Source organism: Chaetura pelagica, unplaced genomic scaffold (assembly GCF_000747805.2).
Source record: "Chaetura pelagica isolate M959 unplaced genomic scaffold, ChaPel_1.0 scaffold2, whole genome shotgun sequence".
In the NCBI taxonomy this organism is placed as follows: Eukaryota; Metazoa; Chordata; class Aves; order Apodiformes; family Apodidae; genus Chaetura; species Chaetura pelagica.
The window spans coordinates 2,298,219-2,303,788 of NW_009952796.1; positions in this window are offsets into that span (position 1 = coordinate 2,298,219).

Genomic DNA, 5,570 nt, shown 5'->3' on the forward strand with positions numbered 1-5,570 from the left:
TAGGGGCTGAACCTGCATGTCTTTCTTCATAAAATAGGGAAAATAAAGCTAGCATCTTAAAAGATATTTCACAAGAATTCAACTGATATTCATACAGATTTGATTAAATAGGTGTGGAAGTATTTCATCATTTGACTCAAATGACCCTAAAATAATTGCTACTGAATGGCACAACCTCATATTGGTGGTGCAACACTATGAAGTCATATAGTCACTGAAATCAATAACTGCCAGACATAACCCAGCCTGCTAAAACATTGCTATGCAGCTTAATCAGTTGTTCAGAACCTCTCTTATTAGTTGGATATTTGCTGGATATGAAATACCTCCTTAGCCATTAACCAGTCAGTGGGTTGGATTATATGAATATTGAGCACGTGATCCTTGCCCCTTATTCCCGTGAATTTTTGTTGTGACAACACAAAGAATAATGCCTGCAGTGCTTCCCAAATAGGATACACCTCAGTGGCTGCTGGAACAAGGGCAGAGAAACCTGTTGGAAGCAGCCCTGCTGCCTTGAGGTGTTGGTGCCCTCCACTGTTGACCAGGGGTCTCTCAGTGCTGCCTCACCAGCTGCTCAAACACTTCAGTGCACTCCAGTGCAACCTTCAGCAGCTTCACTCATTGCACCCACTCCCAGAGTGGGAAAGCTCATGTTATGTCCCCATGAAGGCAGTAACCTCTTCAGTTAGACCTGTAAGGACTTGTTTGGTTATGCTCCATCCAGACATACACTATTTTTGCCCAAAAAACCACAGTTATTATCAACCACCTCCAACTTACACTACTTTTCTGAGGTAAGAGCTGGATGTCCCTTCAACTCAGCATTTGTAAGGACAAACACACCTGCATCTCGATAAGACCCCTGGAGCAGCCAAGGATCTGTTTGTCTCAACAGTGGTGAAGAAGCCATGAATCACTGTGTGCTGATCTGCCCCACTGTGTGCACAGTGGACAACCTGGTCCAGAAGATCACATTCCACCTGCACCTACCCATTTCCCACCTGGGTAGTCAAAAGTATTCTTTTTTATCCTCTGTGATAGACACTTCAGCTCTACAGCAGAGAGCAGGCTTTCACTCCACATGAGCTAGTTGCTTTATGAGTGGCAACTGCATGCAGGGCTTGCATATAAACCACTGCCATTCCTCAACACAACTCACTGGGATTTTGAAGAAAAACATAAAAGAAAAATCTTAATTTTGCTGGGTATTGGGTTTTTGTGTGTGTTGCTGGGGTTTTTTTCCTCTTCTGAAAAGACATTAAAAGTAATAAAATTGTCTGCTTTTTTTTATTTGTACAGTCACACTTGGACAGGCTTTGACTCAGTTAAACACTGCATCTGAGCCAATTTAGATGTGACAACTGAGACAATTATACAACACTGCCTAGCCTAAAACTACAATCAAAGGCAAAGTTGTGGTTTGTTGTTTTTTGCTTGTGTTGTTGGTTTGTTTTTTTTCAAAGATACCAAGTTTTCAGCTTGTTTGAGCCCTTCAGAAAGTGTAAGAAAAATGCTGAATTGATACCACTGAAATCAAAAGCAAAGTTGCAATTACTATGATCACAAATGGAAAACAGAGAGAAAATCAACAGGTCTGACATCACACCCAAATTTTAGTATTCCTTAAACTGGTGCCAATGATAAATCTGTAGTTACTCTAAATTAATGCAGATGAAAACAAAGTAGAAAAAACCTATACAGACTGTAATGAAATAGCTTCTTGATAGTACTTCACTATCCAAATAAAAGCAGAGTTGTGTTAAATAAAACTAAAATTGTCTTATACAATATAATTAAAACAAGGGAACGTATAAGAGCAGCAATCGCTATCTCTTCTATCAACTTAAGATTTATAACATGGCCTGCTCTCCACACTTAAGACAATATAACCTTACACCACAGCATTATTATAGTGCCACATCCTGTATCCTAGCAACCATTTAGGGCTCGCATTTGATGTCAAAATAATGTGTCCTGCTTAATCTCTTGTGTTTCTGAAGAAGGGGGTCAAACACTGAAATCTAGGAGTTGGGAAAAAAATTATTGATGAACATTCTAAAAGCACACCAACAGGGTATATGTTTATATATGCACATATGCACACACTGATGCACATGGGTAAGTAGATAGCCACTTGTGCACACAAAATAGATGGTCTAGTTTTTATCTTTAAATTGTTTAGGCAGTAGTGAAAGCCAAGTAACTGAATGCATATAAATTTCAATATATGAGGCTTTTAACAATTAGAATCTTCCTCCTGCTTTTATCAGTTCAACATTTTCTGTAAGGTACCAAGGAAAACAAAAAAATCTTAGTTCCAGTTTTTCCTCACCTAAATTTGGTCCTATCACCATATTAAAAGGAAAAAAAACCCAACAACTCTCTTGTGCCTTTCCTGCTTCCTTTCAAAGATTTGGTTAAACCATACTGATTAAGTGATCTACTTCCTTGTGACATTCACCAAGCTATAACACAACTGAAACTTAGATTTATTTCACTACTTAGCATACTGATTGTGATGGAAATATCCAAATGTCTTGATTTGTGGCAGCACCAGGGATATACTGTGGTAACCAGCAATAACAACCAAAGAGAAGGATGTCACTGAGTATCTCCAGTTCAGTTCAGAGACTGGAAAGCACTTTGGAAGACTAGAATTCAAGTCTGGGTGGCTGTCAAAGAGGAATATATGTATATGAACATGAGGAAATGGCCTCAAGTTGTACTAGGTTTAGATTGGATATTTGGAAAAACCTTCTTCACTGAAAAGATTGTCAAGAACTATAATATTGGATATTTGGAAAAACCTTCACTGAAAAGATTGTCAAGAACTATAATAGGCTGCCCAAAGTAGAGGTGGAGTCACTACTCCTGGAGGTACAGAGGTACTTAAAAGACACGTAGATGGGTGCTTAGGAACATGGCTTAGTGGTGGACTTGGCAGTGAGCTAGGTTAATATTTGGACTTGATGATCTTCAAGGTCTTTTCCAACCAAAATGATTCTATGATTATATACATATATGCACATACATACATGTATACTACTTTTGCAGGAGAAAAGATGCAAGACTGAATCTGTTTTAAAGGCTGAAGGAAAGTGAAAAACAGTCATACTGTTATAATCTTCCCCAGCTAATCCAACCCTCCTATCTATATGCACAAGTTTGTAATTTTTACTTGTAATGCCCCTGGGAACACCATGAACCAGGGACGGGAACAGAGCATGAACTGTCCTGCCAGCAAGTACTTCGGGCTTTGTTGAACCTGTGGGTTTCTAAACGCGGCTGGTAGTCAAACACACTGGGTAGGCTTGGGGCTATTTGCTTTTCTTTGCCCTCAAGCCCTTGACAGAACAGTAAAAACAAAAATTGTTTCAAACTGTGTTTCATTTTCTCGATACATCAGTTAACAGATACACAGAGAAGAATCTTTCTCTTGGAAAACTGGTGGTGAGAGTACAGATCAGGGGCAGGTTTCGTACAGCAGTTGCCGCCTGGCCACCAGCTACCTTAGGAAACCTTCAAATGCCTGCTGCACCACAACTTGCCTTCCCTCACTGTACCCCCCTAATCCAGCCCCTCAGGAAGAGCCAGATAAAACAGGCAACCCCCAGAGCATGCTCCCAACATCAACTAACCCCAGCTCCATGGGACCAGCTGAAACTGAAGAAATCAGAGGAGCCGCACTTGGGTGCCTGGTACAAATCGAGATCCACAGTGCAAGAAGAAAAACATAGCTCCAAGGAGAGCTATTTCTTTTTGTTATACACAATATTTTACTTATAGCTGCAAACCCAGAGCTTGAAAGGAACCTTGCTAGTTCTGTTTATTTATTTAAACCAATTCTTGCACCTCCTCTTCTGTCTAAACAATACCGAGGTGAAGAGTTTATAGGAGCATGTTGTCCAGAGTTCAGCCAGTGTTTTGCTTCAGCTCTAAGGAAAGCCAGCACCCAATCCAGGAGCCTTCACCATCTTTCTCTCTTTAAGGGAGCTCTTTACTGCATGGGTACATGCACACAGCTATTCACCTCTCTGCAATTGTCGGGGCAGTCATTCTCTGATGGATATTATTATCCCCTGAAGACAGTGTGTGGACAACCCTCTCCCCTGCTAGGCTGTCCTAGTTTTATAAACTGGCAAATCTGGTCAGCTTACTCTAGGGGAGAAAAAAAAATTACAAATAAAGCTGTTTAAAGAGAGACAGCTGCTGCTACACTGCTGCATTAATGCACCCCAGCAGAGGGAAGACACTGCAGTGACACCGCCAGCACCACCAGTGATGCACTGGGAACCACTAAAGCTTTAATGGGCAACAAAAGAAGGCCCAGTCTCAATTCTTCTCCAATTTGCCTAACTTTGCTTTAAATTTAGGCAACATTTTGGTTTCTGCTGTGCAGCATTAAAGATGAGCACAGCCTCACGTGCCCACCTGAACCAAGTTCAGCCCAAGCACAAGTACTGTCTTGAACTGAAACATAAAACAGAAGAGTCAGAAACACAAAGGTTCGATTAAAGTACTTGTTCTTCTCCAGACTATGTAGATATGTGATCCAACACAGATTGGCAGGAAACAAAAACAAACTAAAAAAAAGTGCTTACAATGTATTTCTCATCAGGAACTGTGATCAAATCACTGTTGTTATATGAACGTGGGCTTTATGTACAAAAGCATTTATCTGTGTTCAAAAGAAAAAGAACTAAAAAAACCTCAACAAAGCCACACAGCTTTCTTAGATACTAATTTTTGACCCAGAAATATTCCACTCACATCTCCTGGCACTAGAGGACAAACACTGCTCATAATCTATGTGCTACAGAAGCACTATGTAGGGTTTCCATCCTGATGCCATATAAGCTCATTTTACAGTTCCATTAGACAGGTGAAATTAAAATAAGAGCCAGGTAAGGAGAAAACACTAAAGCATTTCTATTCCTCGGTCAGATGAACTTCTCATTATAAACAAAAAGAAGGGGAAAACCCCTACGACAGTAGTTTGTGGCCTTAAGGGATCCTAGATTTGGAAAAGCTTTCATACAAAATTTTTTGCGAGTCTAGAAGGGAATGCATCTGTGTTGAACCAGATATGGGTACCAGTTTATGAAACATCAGGTAGCAGTGAGCAACACCAATATTCATTACCATCTACTGCAACTCTTTCTGTGCTATAAGCTCTAGAATGCTAATTTCAATTGACATGCAGACGTATTACTTTATCTGGTGGCATCCATGTTAGTATTTATATACAACTATCACATTTTGTAAATGTCTAACAATACAAATACTCAGCATCTGCCATTCCAAGTGTTCTCTGTCAGTAAAAGGCTTTAAAAGGTTTTGATCTCAATGTGCTGAACTGCTGAGCCTAGTATTTATGCCAGCATAAATTAGCAGCAAGTCAATGGATTTAAACTGGAGCAAAGAAAAAAAATGGTGCAAATGCAGAATTCGATTCTGATATTCACGTTTTAATTATCACAGAAATTAGACTTGAAGTGCACTGCAGTCAAGTAAAATAAAAACGCTGTTGCTTGGTACAATTAATATTTATGAAATAAACTAAATCT